General features: G+C 38.5%; 1 protein-coding gene across 2 annotated transcripts in view; it reads left to right on the top strand.

Annotated features, from left to right (window-relative positions):
* The window catches only part of TOX (thymocyte selection associated high mobility group box), a 319,032-nt gene that overhangs the window by 72,060 nt on the left and 229,969 nt on the right, over window positions 1–17,003 (top strand). The gene's annotated exons all lie outside the window — the stretch shown is intronic.

Here is a 17,003-nt window from a genome sequence, read left to right as displayed (position 1 = left end):
TGACATGATGATTCAGTTTACTTAGACTGCATGTCCAGAGTGTCCTTTTTCTTTTCCTTTTCCTTTCCTTTTTTCTTTTTTTTTTTTTTTGAGACATAGTCTCACTCTGTCTCCTGGGCTGGAGTGCAGTGGCACAATCTTGGCTTACTGCAACCTCTGCCTCCCAGGTTCAAGCAAATTCTCATGCCTCAGCCTCCCAAGTAGCTGAGACTACAGGTGTGCGCCACCACGCCCAGGTAATTTTTGTATTTTTAGTAGAGGCGGAGTTTCACCATGTTGGCCAGGCTGGTCTTGAACTCCTAACTTCAAATCATCCACCCACTTTGGCCTCTCAAAGTGCTGGGATTATAGGCATGAGCCACCGCCCCCGGCCTAGAGTGTTATTTTCTAACAGGAAGATGGTGTTTGTTCTTTCAGTGCCACGATTGTTCCCTATTTGTAAATTACGAACCTTTTGCAATCCTGATTTTCGTTAACACCTAGGTTATTATTTAGTTCTCTGAAATTGTAGCTTGCCAATAAGATCCTCAGGACTGAAAGTGTTAATGCAGCTTGGGCACTGGGAGAATTTGGTTGTGTTGAAAGAAATAATGAATAACAGGGATTTTTAAATCCCCATTAAATATTTAATTTATAAAAAGCTTCTGCAGTGCCATTATTAATTCTTAGTTGAGTGTTTTAAACTTTTTTATTGTGTGTATATTGAATATAAAATGGCCTGGCGCATGGTAGGCTCTCCATAAATATGGAATTTATGTTATTATAGTTTTGGTGGTTATTGTCCAATGAATGATTGAATGAAAACATGCAACATGGAGGGTAAAAATCATCAGCTAGCAGCAGGTCTCCGTAACTGTTATAGTTTCCTAAAAGTCATCACACACAGAGCCCTTAAACCCAGGGGACGGCAGTCACCTCTGAGTGCAAACACAGGCACTATTTGTGATTGCTGGAGAAGGGCAAGATCACCAACTTAGCCCAGAACACATTGAGTGACTTTGTTGGTGCCACAGCTGGAGCCCTGTTTCACTTCTAACATTCTGGTAAAGTCTCTCTGAAGTCAAGGGCAAAAGAAGCTCTTCAAATATTTTGGCCTCATTCCATGATAATCACAGGTACTCTGCCAGCAGTTTTGTTTTTGAGTCCTATAAAAGTCAGCTTCTGCTAAATCCTTTCCAAGTTAGAAGAGACCACTAGTTTGTTCAGGCAGGAGAGGAGTAGAATGAAGCACAGGACCCCAGAATTTTGCTTATCTGGTTTGGATGTTTTGAGCATGCATTGGGTTTGCCTCCCAATGGGTTGGGACTCATTTTAACTTGAGAGACGTTTGAGGGGCCGAAAATGCTCCAGAATTCGTCGTGACCTTGCTGTATTCTACAGACCAAACTACTATGCATCTAGACTGTACCATTATTCAAATAACAACCATGGGAAGGAAATAGAATCCTGGCTATTAAACATCAAACATGATTTCTTTGCGTCTCAGCAGCAGAATTATTTTTGCACCAGTTACAAGGCTTGCCTGTGAATTATTTAAAAAATAAAATCTTGAGCTCTGAGGCATTTTTGAAAAATCTTTTATTACCACCATCACATAAACATAGAAAAGAACAGATGTGTGCTATCAAAGGTGAAACTCTCTTTCATATTTGAAAAGAAATACAGTGCAGTTGCTTCTAAATATAGCTCGTTTAAATAATAAGAAAAATATGATGTGTCTGCAGGTAATGAAGGACGTAAAAATTAAGAAAGGAGAATCATGGGAAAGTAGAAAAGAACAGGTAAATAGCTGAAAAAAAGAATGAAATTGTCTAGGAAAAAAGAGTCTAATTTTCACCCAAGAAAGGCTGGAAAATAATAACAATTACATTATTTTATTACATTAGAACAATTCTGTACAAGGTGAGTGTACACTATTTTTGCTTAGAGAAATGATAGTGTAGGTTAAATGGAATGATGGCCTCAGTGCCCTAAAGCATTCCACAGCTAATACTTCAATTTAAAATGAATTTTTGAAAGCAGTAAAACACGTGTCTGGCCGATTATTCATATGATTAATCTGTTGGTTTTTCCTTTTATGCTTTCTTGTGTTTGATAAGGAGTTGTTTATAATATTTTTCCCTCGAAGGGGACATTTAAGTGAGTGATGCCATTCATCCTTAAAATACATTGTTCAACTTTTGTCCAGTCTTTACGCAGGTGTGAAGAGGAAATGGGTAACATTTTGAAAGAGTCTTGGTGGAGAATCTTAAAACCCTCTATTTTAACACAATAAAAAAAGAGATTTAGATTTTTAAAAATCATGTATGTTAGGTAAAGGAAGCATCTATTTCTGGGGAAATAAGCTAATTTACTTTAAATCAAAAATTTCTTTTACAGAAAACTCTCTGAAATGCTTTGAATATAAAATGTTATAAATATTCTGTTGTCTCCTCCAGGATTTTGGAGGCATCATCATAGTCTGTGGAAATGTGGATGGGGATTCAATTCTCTGTAGTCAGCAAGGGACAGGTGGGAAATCTTGTTTTTGAAGAAGAGTGCACTTGTAGTAGCAAGTTACCACAGTCAACTTTCACCTCTGCCAAATGTGTGATTGGCTTAAGCTACTTATATTTTCAAATCTGTTAATTATTCACAGTTTTGGCAGAGCTGTTGCTTCACACAGTGTTGGTGGCTGTCGTCCACCTTTTTTTTTTTTTTTTTTTTTTTGATGAGTGCCATGAAAGGGAAAATGGAATTTTTTTTCCTTCTGAAGCCTTTAAGGATACCACCGTAGCTTTTCTGAACAAGAAACAATTTCACAGTTTTATTATGGAATGGGTGCTAACCTCCCAGCATAATTCTGTGGTTTTTAAGTGTTACACCAGAGCTGGCTCAGGGAAATAGCTATATACAGAGAATTTGGTGGGTTCCAAAAGAGAAAAAGGAACAGAAAAAAGGAAGAGTACATTTTGTGGTTGCAAGACTTATGGTTTAGGGGACCCCTTGGGGTTCAGTGCCATTCAAAGGCAGGAAGTATCCATTCATAAGTCTTGGTCCCTCTCTACTGTATTTGGTATCATAATTTAAATGAATTCAGGGCTGAATGCCAGCATCAATCAGTTCCACATGTTTGATCAAATCTCTATTCCTGCCAACATAGTCCTTTCAAAAGGCACGCTGTACTGGAGGGATGATAGCACTACTCAGGGCTACACATCCATCTCACATTTCTGGCTAGTGAAGGAAGTCATGAAGTTGCCTCCATGCTCTATAATGAATACAATTTCAGGAATTTCTAGCTCCAAAGAAGTGATACTCCTTTTAACACTACACAGTTGACCCAAGAGTATTGCCATTGTTTGAAACACTGTGGAACACCTTTTCTATAACTGTCTATAGAAAAAGGATTTATGAGACATGATATGCATGAACATTAGTTTAGCTATATAGTTTATTTTGTAGAGTCAGTCTGTTACTCAATAGATTACCTATTTTACTAAGTTCTGATTTTTTCCTATAATTTATTTTGAAAATGTTCAAACATATTAATTATATAATAATAAATTAAAATACTTAAAAATAAATAATAAACATTCAAACATAATTTAAAATAAAGCTAGATTCTACCATAACATTTTGCTGTACTTTAACACATATCTAGTTGACTTTTTGATAGTTTCTCCAATTTCATTTACTGGAAAAATAAAGTTTACACACAGACACACACAGATGCACACACACACACACGAACACACACATGGAAAAGAAAGTAGGTAATTTCAAAACAAGAGTTTTGAGATAAATATGGATCCAGTTGAGTACTTTAAGATAGAGTAGAAAGGTGATTACTGGAGGCTGGGGGCTGGAAGTAGAGGATGGGGAGTTTTGGTTAAAGGGTACAAAGTTTCAGCTAGACAGAGGAATAAGTTTTTTTGAGATCTACTCTACAACATGGTGACTATATTTAATAATAATGTATTGTGTATTTCTCAATAGTTGAGAATACATTTAAGATGTTCTCATCACAAAAAATGCTATGTGAGGTGATTGATATGTTGATCAACTTGATCAGTCATTCCACATTGTATATGATAACATCACATTGTACCTCATAAATATATACAATTATAAATTACTAATTTACCATATAAAAGAACACTCACAAGATAACTTTAGTGCCTTAAAAAGGACTAGTTAATACCCATGTTAAAGTTCTGGTATACAATATTTACTTAAAAATTAGCTATATTACTTTAGAGTCACACTTCATTTATGGCTTCAGCCATATGATGACTTTACAAATAAGAATAGATGTAGACATCTAGAAACATGGAACTAAATTACAAGCTATGTTATAAGAACTAGGTGTATGGACTTGACAATCAGCAAAGATGAATTTGTGGAGAACCTGTTGTGTGATACTTTAGATCCCCCCATGATTTTGCATAATAATAAAAGTGCAAGTAGTTCCTATAAAGAAGTAAATTATTCCCAGTTGTTCCTCCCTTGTTAAGATTATGGATTAATATACAAAGGTGGTATCTCAGAAAAACGGAGCATATTTATCTTTAAAATGCTAAAGTTCCCTCTGGCTGTAAAAGTCTTTGATTCAGTAAGCTCTGAAATGGCGTTCTGACTTCAGTATTAAGTAGTCATATTTGAAGAATATTAATGTAGATGTGAATGAGAGGAAATGCTGTTTGGTTGAAGAACTTCTGATTCTTGACAGGCAATACTCAGGGCTCCTTGACATGCAGTGCAAACACCCATAAATATCAGATTCCTGTAATCTTGAATTTTTTTGGCTCGTAACCCTTTACTGTGTAGCGATCAGAATCCTTTAATACTTGGACACTATTTGTATTTTATTAGAAACCCCTTTGGCTGTAGTACAAGTGTTCCCAATTAAAGGGAGCACGCTATATGGAGAAAAGAAAACTAGGGAGAATTTTCTTTTCAGTTGCATTTGATCTGGCAATATTTTAAGGAATTCTATGGGCACATTAATGCAAGGAAAACTTACATAATGTACGTAACATAACTCAGGAATTATAAATCAACAGATTAAGAGAAAATTTTAGAATTTTAAATGTAGAAGAGACCTCAGAGAGACTATTTCACTCCTCCTCATTTTACATATAACATGACGGTGGTAGACAGTGCTGATTTCATCAACTTGCCTAAATTAACTCTTGTAATAACGGGCAGATCCAAGACAAGAATTCAAGACCTTTAACTTCGATGCCTGTTGTTTTCCTACCATATGTCAGATATTCTGATACTAGCGTTTTAAACTGTGATTTATAGCTAAAGGCACTGGAGCGCAAAGATGAAGAACTTCCTGGAGTTTACACAGCTAGCGAGTGGTCAAGCTAGGATTTGATTCAGGTTGGCTGGTGCTAGCCTCCATGCTTCTAAACACAAAGTAGAATTGCTATGAGTGAATGAATGAATGAATGAATGAATGTGCTGTGAGGACAGAAAGGAGCTGTAGCTCACTGGAGTTTGCAAAGACATAGAGGTTGAGATTAAATAATGAGTACACATTTTGAAGGGGAGAAATGGTAAACAGCATCGTAGGAACAGGTCACGGACTCCTGCCTGATGAGTTTGGGGACACTGATGCCCCTGAGTGGGGCTCAGGATGGGGGAGTGAAAGAAGGTGCCAGAGCAACACAGTTTGGTTCAGATGGTAACAGTGGGTTGTGCCACATTAAGAAATTTGAAATCAAGCCATCAATTAAATAGAGAAAGGGAGGAAAACAATGTACATTTAATACCTACTAAATGAAAATGAAAATACTTATGAAATGGAAATAAAGCACCCAATGCCAGCTCCTTTAATGTTTTACACATTTACACACACACACACACCCCCACACACACGCACACACAGAGTCCCTTTTATGAAGTGCCTCCTGCTGATGGTCAAAGGTCTCCCTGCCAGTGAGTGATGGGAGCACAGGATTGTGACAGGTCCCATCTGATGCTAAAGCTTATTTTGACCTCACCTGGTTCCTGAAGGCCAATGGAGGCTTTGAAGCAAGGGTGTGTCCTGCTCACAGTTTTTTGTTTTGTTTTCAGCCAAGGAGCCAGGAGCCAGGAAGAAAGGACCAGTGAGGGGAGTGGGAGGGTCAGAGAGGCGGGGCCATCCCAAGCCCAGAGGCAGCACCAGCTCTTAAGGCAGTGAGTAGCATGGGGCTGTAAAGGCAGTTCTGATTTGATTCTTCCTGAACTACCCTTGGACTTTCTAGTCAAAGTGTGCTTTGGTCGCGCTGTGCAGATGTGGCCCTGGTGACTCAGCAGTGCTGTATAATTGGGTCTATTGCACTTCAGTAGTTGGCTAGGGCATGAGGTTGATCCCTCTGTGAGCAGGTTTTGGTCTTGTTGACAGTTATACACTCAAATGGTTTGTTTATTTAACTAATGATTAGTGCCTTTAGCACAGAATATTAGCACTCAAATTAGTGTTTGTTGAGCTTGACAAAATGCCCATGATTGGCAGGGTGGGAGGTTACTGCTGTACCTAACTTGAGGGGCTCAATAGTTGCTGCTGATGGTCTAAGATAGCAAATTCCATCTCTGAATTTTCTCAGATGGAAGGAAATTGATGCTTCTTAGAGTCCAGTTTTTATTAAATTATTTTTCACATTTGAAATTCTCCGTGAATTTCTGTTAAGCAAGGAACGCTGGAATTATTATATTTTTAATGAGTATAAAATTTTGTGAATAAATCAAACTCAAGTGTTAATTATGAAGTGTTAATTCAATAAATAATGTGTTGTTTCTTCTTCAAGCTCATACTTAAAAAAAATTATTTAAATTAGCTCTCCTCTGTCCAAAACCAGAAAGTAAATACATAAAGCTTTTCTATTTTTGCTGGATATTTTTCTGAAGGTAAAAACAAGCCTCTTTCAACAATTTACAGAAATGTTTAGGATTCTTTAATGTTTAGCCTGAAGGGGAAATTAGTGAGATGCCAGAGTGAAGTAGTTAGGGTAATGATAAGAGAGTAATGAGAAAAAAATGGACAATGGAAGGACATTATCCTGTTGGGAGGATAATGAGAGGGAATAAGAGATGAGCAGAGGAGGGAGCATTCATGAAAATCAGCTGGGAAATGCATTGGGCATAGGGAAATAATGAAGATGTAAACAAAAATCCTAGAATTTTTACTCCTTCAGCTGTCTGCTTGTTCACTACAAAGGGAAGTGTGGAGCACTGCTGAACAGTGAGCAATCCAAAGCAACCGTGGTAAAGAATAGGAAGGAAAGAAAGTGTAACAATAGTTATTTCCACTTCATACACAGTTTTTAGATTCATTAGAAGATTGGAAAATATTTGATAATTGTTGCTTTCAGTCATAAAGATATGTGAACAATACACTTGCAATTCATATCAAATCCATTTGATGAAGGTTGGTTGAGTTTGACATTCTTTGCTTAATCAGGCTTGCTCAGACTTTTTTAGATAAGTCCACTAATGAATGATTGACGTGAATTGACATAATGTAGGATTACCACAGTGTGATTTGTAAGTGACTTCAGTGTATTTGGGAATATTGTTTTAATTCTAAAGCGGGGTAGGGAGGTCAGAGGTCATTTAGCCCAACTGTCATTTCATAGATGAAGAAAACAAAATCCTGGAGAATTTAAGTGCCTTTGCCTGAGGCCGAAGTTGGTTCAGAGCTGTCTAAGAATTACTGGCATTCCCCGAGTCCAGTGAGATTTCATCGCATCACACTGCTCCCGCATCGCAGGGTAGGCTGCAGGAGAGCCGGACGCTGTCCCTTTTCGCTGCTATTTTATCAGTCAACTTGCTGACTTCAAAACGGAGCTAACCCAAGGGAAAATAAGTACACATTATTTTTTAAAAAGTCAAAAGTGCCCAAGATGGCAGAGGCCAGTGCTGTGGGGGTAGTGCACCAGCCCAAGAGCCAAGCGTCCTGTCTCCAGGGTTCCTGTTAATTAGTGAGCCTGGGGAGATAGCAAATAGCTCCCCTTTCAGGGGAAGAGTTTCTTCAGGTGATAGCAGGCAGAGGCCAAATCTCATCGAATCCAAGGTTTCTACCAACTTGAAAATTCTAATATAATTTCATGCGTGCCAAGGAGAACCTGAACTTTTAAGGACATTTGTGGTTTATGCCTTATCAAAATTAGGAAAAGTAAGTAGTATAATGTCTCTGAAACAGCTACTGTTGTTATTGAAAAATGATACTATTGGCTGAAAATCTGATGGAATGTGAGAAAAATGTTGATGACTCAGCTCCACATGAGAAAGGAGATATCACAAGCAAAGAACAAATTTCTGATTATAATAAAACCAAACCAAACCTAACTGTGTTACTGCTGCTATTTAATTGTCTTCTGCCTTACTAGTATTGTATAGGCATTTATTTGATTCATGAAAGTTTAGAAAACTCCCACCTCAACTTTGTGTTCAGGTAGCCATAAATTATGAAAGGAACTTAGTTTCTTTCTTTATAGAAAAATGATATGTTAACTGTTATGACAGATTGAAATGTAATATTTTAAAGGCTTCAGTTTAAAATAAATAAAATAAAATAAATTAAAGAAAATTAAATAAAATAATTGCCTGAGTTTACCATTTTAACTATGGCATATGATTAAAGTAGATACACATAAAATTCATGTTGGATACCTAATTCAGGATTTAATTAGTGTCACTGTCAGGAAATTCTTCCACAGGGAAGTCTGGCATTTCAAAAGTCATAGAGACACTAGATGTTCTCTAAAACTGTCTTGGAGCCCTCTGATTTTATTATTGTCCTGTGTAATGTTACTATTTCATGATACTTTTTCAACATTAACACAAAATAGATGAACACACACATTTGATGTTCTTTCAGGATCTTAAGAAAGGAAGAGTGGCTTGTTCAGATAATAGCTGAAGAAGAAAAAACATCAATTTTTTTTTTTTTTTTTTTTTTTTTTTTTGAGATGGAGTCTCTCTCTATTGCCCAGGCTGGAGTGCAATGGCACGGTTTCGGCTCACTGCAACCTCCGCCTCCCAGGTTCAAGTGATTCTCCTGCTTCAGCCCCCCAAGTAGCTGGGATTACAAGTGCCTGCCACCACGGCCGGCTAATTTTTGTATTTTTTAGGAGAGATGAGATTTCACCATGTTGGCCAGGCTGGTCTCAGACTCCTGACTATGTGATCTGCCCGCTTCGGCCTCCCAAAGGGCTGGGATTACAGAAAATTCTGAATTAACAAAGAGAATGAAGAAATGTGTAGACCCAAAGAGGAGAAAAAACAGTTTTATTTTGTTTTTATTGTTTTAAGTACAGAATTATGAGTACTATAACATAGCCCTAACAGTTCACAGGAGGAACACGAGAGTAAGTAGACTGACAATCTGACTCTACTTTGAATTTTACCAGGACCTTAAGAAAGAGAGAAGCAGGCAAGTGGGCAGTTGAGACAAAATTCAAAAATATATTTAAAAAGTTAGACATTCAGGAAAAATCCAAAAGGAAATATACCAACATTTGATAATGTGTGAAAAAACAAGCAAGGATGTGATCAAACAGAGAGGGCCAAGATAAAGAAGGCAAAGTGAAAAAAAAAAAAAGGAGCTTGAAAACATTGGGGCTTCTGATAGTTGGGTTTTAACCTTTCAATACAAAGGCCATCTGGATTCACAAGGTAGGATATTTCTGACAGATGAGAAAATGACTGAATAATATCCCAAAAAAGCCCGTGTAGTCAAACTATGAGCAACTCTTGACACGCATTCCAGGTCATATAAGGAATTGCCAGATATTAATCCAGAAAGACCATTGTTCTGAAGGCCTCTTCATGAAGGGGAGAAATGCATGAAGGCTAAGGAAGGTTTAGACACACACGGGGTCTATGTTTTTGTAAAAGATAGAAAGATGACTTTCTATCTTATTATCTGCAAAAATAAAGCAATCTGTTTGTCATAGACCTTATTAAGACAAATAACATCATAGTCACACACATACACACATACCCCAAATGTATGAAGAATCAGTGAGATCAGTGTTAAGACCAGTAATGAATAAAACAGTTTCATCTGTAAACACTGATACTACAGAAAAAGATGGATGAATTACCTAATACATCTGAATGTAACTTAGTTTGATTGATTGATGGTATTTTCATTAATAATTTCAGGAGGAGCCTCACCATTACACATAGATTAACTGTTGGGTAGAGGGTTTGGACATAGGTATGTTTAGGATGTCTAAAATTTTAACTCTCTGGTGAGACTAACAAGGTCCTGAAATTGTTAAAAATTCAAAAGACAATTTTCAATAAAATGCAGGAAAAGACACAGTAGAGATAACACAGTCTCCCCTCATTGAGTGAGACAAGAGGCCGTTGCAGGGATGAGAGGCCAGAGTCTCTGGGCCTCTCTCACTGTTCCTTGAAATGTCATCTGCAGTCCATCTCTGGCAAACGATGTAGTTTCCAAAGGGGATCAGCTATTCTTCATGCCTTTATATATTGCATTTCCTTCCCAAGAGTAAAGAACGTTCCACACCCATCCTTTTCACTTCATTGCTCTTATTCATACTTAAATATTCAACTCAAAGAGCACCTCCTCCTGGAAGCTTTTCTAATATCCCCTACCCACTACCTAAGTCTGACCTGCTTTTCTTTTCCTGAGCTTCCAGAATACTCTGAATACAACTGCTAAGGGAACAACTATATGTGCTGGTGAGAGGCAAATACTGGAGTTAGTGCCTGGGCCAGCAGGGCAGTTTGACCTCTTGAAGCTGTGTGGTCAAGGGGAGTTGCATGACTTCTCTGGGCCATTTCCTCCTCTGTAAAGTGAAGATAATAGTAACCACCTCATAGTGCTGTCACAATAGCTTAAATGAGTTCACATATGTAAACAATTAGAACAGTGCCCTCTGGCTGGCACATGGTAACCCCTGTAAGTGTGAGCTGTCATTGTCCTTCTTTGCACCGTCATTGTTTCATCATCATTATTGTTATTATGATTATTTCTCTATGATCGCTGATCTAAAAAGAAAAATTCTTTTCAGGACATTTTTGGCTTTGCAGCCTGAGTGTCTAGCACCCTCAGCACACAATATTTTTCACTAAATGTTTTGTTGAGTAAATAAATAACTGATTAAAAAAAAAGTGAGTGGTTATTTATAGGCTCTGAGAGATTAGATGTTAGCAATGAAATACATGGCTTTTGTTTGTTTGCTTAAGCAAATATAAAAAATTGGTGTCGGGTGTGGATGCACTTGTAGTCCCCAGTTATTTTGGAGGCTGACACAGAGGATCATTTGAGCCCAGGAGTTGGAGGCTGCAGTGAGCTGTGATCGCCTCTGTGACTAGCCACTGTGTTCTAGCCTGGACAACACAGTAAGATCCTGTCTCTGAAAAATAAGGAATGGAAGGTAGGCATAATTTGGGAATTACTGTTTTGCTGTAGTCACCATAACTTGCATTAAATTATGGGCTCTAATTTTCATCTACACACATTTATGTTGCTTAGCAATAAAAATCTGTTGTTTTATTGGATTATGTTTATGGATTTATGTTTTTATGGATAGTAATTCAGTATTTTTTCCAGCTGAAATCTAGTTAGACAAATTTAGTACCAGAGTAGGCTAATAAGTATGGTAACATTCTGTGAAAGTGGCACTCAAGATAAACTGGGGTGGTTGGGGTGCAGTTAGAAAGACAGGCGTGTCACCCCATTCCCTGTGGCTGTCCTTCCGCCCACACCTGGGAGGATCAGAGCACCTCCAGGGCGTCTCCTCCCAGGGCCCTGCTCTTCCCCTCTTGCCACCTTCCCTTCCACTTCCTGACCCTGAGACTTTGAGCTGGTTCTTAACTTCTGTGTGTCTCAATTTGCTCACTTATAAAATGGGGATGATACTCATTCCTACCCTATAGGGTTGCTGTGTGGACAAAATGAGCTTCTTTGCAAGGCCTTTGAATGGCACCTGGCACATAATGAGAGTTGTGTAGGTATTTGTTCTAATTATTATTGCCTTTTCTTTCTCTAACTTGCCATTTTCTTCCCTTACTCTCAAGCATCCAAATGCAAAAGGGGATGATGGTGAGCTGGTGAGGTGAAGGTGAGATGCTGCTTAGAAATTCACCTTGGGTTTTCTTGAGTGAGGGTGCAGAGAGCTCTTCAGCTGTCTTCCAGGGCTTTCCTGCTTAACACTGGGCTTGGACGAAAGCATCAGACAGACAGGACCAAGCCATTCTGTTTTCATTTTGAAGGAGATAGGAAGTTGTGTCAAGTGTCACCTTTCACTGGTAATCCATTGTAAGCATTTGATATTGCTCTTTGGGGGGGTGGAGGTGGGGGACAGGGTGGGGATAGGGAAGGATATTTGGATAAGGCTATATTCTCCAGTTGAGCTGGGAGTAGATGCCTAACCTCACCCCCTCGCTCCTGCGTCAGCGCTGGCATTTGGGCAGCAGTTTGTGTAGTAATTATCGTAGAGATTACTTTAAAATAGGACTGGCATAGATTTCAATCTTATCTGGTAACAGTTAACTTATTAATGATCGTTTGGGCCTGTTGGCAGCTGTTCTATCTTTAAACTGTGAGACAGATACAATCTCTCAAACTGCACGGGATAAGCAATTGGATGGGAGACCAGGAAGAGCTCCTCAATATTGCAGGAAGGGTTTTCAAGAAGTCAGCCTCTGTCAGTCTGATGGGAACTCGTTGGGGAGGATACCTGGAAGGTCCCTTTATGGATGGTGCATGTGCAAGGCAAAATCTTGGCCACTTGCAGATTTTTGTTTGGGTACATTTTCTTTCAGTGTGCTTCCCTGAAGATTCCAAGGACTTTCAGTCTGAAAGGGCAGGAGCAGCTAAGAAATTACTGTCAATGTCTATGTTGAGGCCGCCCTATCTGCTGAGGTCACAGGAACAGCCCCACATGTTCTTGCTACTAGAAAACACATTCTCTAGAGTAGATCACTCAAGAGGCTAGGCTGTGAACACAGTCTTTAAATACATTCCAGTGTGGGCTCTGTCGGAAATAGTTCCCTTCCCCTGATGTGATGGAGAGATTGGATATATAATTATGGTTTGCCCCAATTCGACTAAGACCACTTTTCTTGATGATAGACTGTCCTAACTCATACCTTAGCAAATATTTACATTTATGTCTGGAATAAATTCTAGCTGATCCCTCCTTTCTTGTAATACTGGTGACTGGGCATTGACCTTTTTATTATTGTGGAAAAATTCACATAATATGAAATTTACCATTTAAACCATGTTTAAGTGTGCAGGTGCGGTGGCATTAAGTACTTTCACACTGTTGTGCAACCATCCACCACCACTCATCTCCTCAAAGTTTTCATCATCCCGAACTGAAACTCTGCATCCTCTGGTATCTCCCCATTCTTCCCTCTGCCAGCAACTTGTAACCACTGTAGACAGTTCATTTTTAGCATGTGTTTTTTACTGAGTGCCTACTATGTGCTAGGGGCACCAGCCTGGCAATAGAATGGTGAATGAGCCTTCTAGGATCTCATAGGAGGAGTGTCAAAGAATTTGGGGACCATGTTTTAAATCCTGTCCAACTCACAATGGGAGAGTCATGCTCTGGAATTAAGAGGAGTATGGGCATAGCCAAGTTTTGGCCACGAGGAAAGGCTTCTTAAGAGAGATATCCAAACTTCTCTTAGCCTTGGTTTCTTTTTTTCTTTTTTGTTTTGTTTTCTTTTCTTTTCTTTTTTTTTTTTTTTTTTGAGTTGGAGTTTCACTCTGTGGCCCAGGATGGAGTGCAATGGCACAATCTCGGCTCACTGCAACAAACTCCGCCTCCCAAGTTCAAGCAATTCTTCTGCCTAAGCCTCCGAGTAGCTGGGATTACAGGCGCCTGCCATCACGTCCAGCTAATTTTTTGTATTTTTAGTGGAGACAGGGTTTCACCATGTTTGCCAGGATGGTCTCTTAAGAAACCTCAAGAGATCTACCCACCTCAAGAGATCTGGCCTCAAGAGATCTACCCACCTCAGGAGATCTGGCCTCAAGAGATCTACCTGCCTTGGACTCCCAAAGTGCTAGGATTACAGGCGTGAGCCACTGTGCCCAGCAGTTTCTTATTATATAAAATTGAGATAACATTGACCTTAGAGGGTATCCATGAGCTTTAAGTGAAATAGTGTAATTGAAGCACCTAACACATTGCCTGGACTCACAAAGCAATCCTAAATGTCAGAGTTTCATTATTATTAAAGAAAGCACAGGCATTAGCCAGAGGGATAGGTGAAGAAGAGGAATGCAATTGGAGGTGATGGCATGGGCAGAGGTTCCAAGGCACCAGACTGCGGGGTGTGCTCTGAAGACTGCAAAGAAGGAGCTGTCACAAAACTGAAAACAATATTTGTTGGTGGAGTCATTAATAATAGTGAATATGAAAGAAATTATTCAATGTGTCATTAATATAATAGTAAATATTAAAATTCTAAGTAACATTGGACATTATTTCCGTTATTTGATTTTACTGTGTCACAGCTCCACTTATAAACTTAAAGTGGCCATAAGAGAACTCTAGACTTTTTCCTTAAACTGTTCTTTCCCCAGTATTTCCATCCTAGTTACTTAGGGCCACATCCTTAAGGTCATCTTGAATCCCACACCACTTCTCCTTCACTCCCATATTGGGTCCATCTCTTCCTCTCCATTTCAGATATTCCTGCTCTAGCCAAACCATGAGTGTAGCTCATATGGATTGCTTTAGAGGCTTTCTAACTAGTCTCCTTGATTTTCCACTTACTCCCCTACCATCCCTTTTTCACCCAGAAGATAGAGGAAATATTAAGCATTAAGTCAGATGATGCCACTGATTCACATACAAATCTTCAGTTTCTTTTCAATGAACTGAGGGGGAAAATCCAATTTCTCTTTATGTACTCAAGACCATGCATTTTCCAGACCTTTTCCATCTCTCCAATCTCAGTTTGTATTTTTCTCTGGTTTATTTATTAGTTTATTTTTAATGTCCTTCACATAGGCCAAACTTATTCCCACCTCAGGGTCACAGCCCAACCTGCTCGCTCAGTCTAGAACAATCTTCCTTGAAGCTAGCTTGTTGTCATTCAATTCTCAGCCTAAATGTCACCTCCTCAGAGAGGCCTTCCTTGATTGCCCAATCTAAAACATCTTCACTATTCAATCTCAATCCTTACATCTTGCTTTGCATTCTTCATAGATCTGTGTGCTTGGAAGTTTTCCCATTTATTGGTTGACCTTGTTTGCCTCTCCCCACTAGAATTTAAGCTCCTTGAGAGCAGGAATATACATGCCTCATCTTTTTGTTCCCTAATTTATACCCAATGATTAGAACAGCACCTGGAACATAGCGTGTGCTCAGTTAAGTATTGGCCAAATACTTAAGCACATGAATCTTATATAAAATCAGTAAATGGTTGATGTATGCCCAGTTGGTGTGAAACACAGGCACCTGCAATGGGCACTGGGATGAGAAACTTGTACATCTTGTCCTAGAAGTTTTCAAGCTCAATGAAGTAACCAACACATAAACGATTTCAATGTGCCATTAGCTGAGACTAATGAAATATCAGAACTTTAAGTATGAGTTATTATTTTCTATAATGCCTTAATCTAATCCCCTTTCTCCAATCTAATTCATCTCTTCCTTGTTCTTTTCACACCTATGGCCTCTCTTGCTCACCTGTCATACCTAACTGGAATGTGTCATACCAACTGGGCTCCAAAGTGGAAAATTGCTTATACTTCTTTGTACCCCCAATAATTTTTTCTCTGCATATGGCAAATATATCTTAGTTGATAATTGTATTGACTGACTAACAATTAATATGAATGTGATACTTCATATCAAAAGTTTAGATGTTTTTTGGCCATGAAATTCTGATGTATGATGTTTCTGACACAATGACTCAGTATGTGGATGGAAGAGCTTTATAGAAAAAATGAGAGGAAATTCTGATTCCCATTGAAAACACACGCAGGTAATGCCTACTTTCCCAAAAGTTAACAGAGAAAATCCTTGTGGCCATAGTGTAAACATTGTAAATAAGCAGTCTGTTATCAATCATGTTTTATTACCATTGGAACATGTTGAGTGCTTTGATAATGATCTCAGGAGCCAGTACCCTCAGTAACCTAGATGTTACCAAGGAACTCTAGAACAGCTCAAAGCCTAAAAAATTGACCTTCAACCTGCCTGGAAGCAGATGGAACACTTTGTGAACAACTGGCCATGTGTAAATGTTAACCTGTTTACTTAGTGACGTTAGAAGCAGCAAACGAGCGCGTATGCTTATGTTTTTCCATTTCGTAGAGCTTCAGTGGCTTTTGTTAAGAAAAGTTCCTCAAATATTAAATAAAAGGCTGGGAAATATTAGATTCATTAGCAATGTACAACTTACTACCATTACTTTAGCAGCAACTGTGCAGCGTGCTTAAGAGAAGTAACATTAACAAACATTACTTATTTCTGTGGTTGTCAACATTTAATTAAACAGGGCCCCTACATCTTAAGATGTCACTGTTTTGTATATGTGCAATAAAAGGTTTAAATTAAAATACTGTACAATTAGTTTGCATAGAAAAATGACTTTTGCAGACCTCTACAATAGACAGTTTAGAGAAATAAGCATTTTGTGTTTAAATTGTGCTCCTTAGTATTTTAAACAGATGGCAATGGCTTTCCTCTTGATTATAACTTTGAGGCATGCTTTACTAAATGGAATCAGCGGGGTTCATTAAGGTCCCATTTGATGTATCAGTATTATAAAAATACCATGTTAATTATCCTCAAACGTTGCAAGTTACCTCCATTTTCCTGCAATCAGAAGATGAGAGAAACCCTGTGAAGCAAATTAGTCCTAATTGAAAGAGGACTGATTAATATTTAAATAAGGCATTGTGTGAGGGATTCTGCCATGAGAAAAATAGGCTGAACATCTGAATTAATTGCATAGCAGGTTAAATTAAATTTCATATAATGGGTTGGAAGATGAGTTGGCACGGTGCTTTAGCAGTGAGCACA

Source organism: Pongo abelii, chromosome 7 (genome assembly GCF_028885655.2).
Source record: "Pongo abelii isolate AG06213 chromosome 7, NHGRI_mPonAbe1-v2.0_pri, whole genome shotgun sequence".
In the NCBI taxonomy this organism is placed as follows: domain Eukaryota; kingdom Metazoa; phylum Chordata; class Mammalia; order Primates; family Hominidae; genus Pongo; species Pongo abelii.
This window is presented reverse-complemented; position numbering and strand designations above follow the sequence as displayed.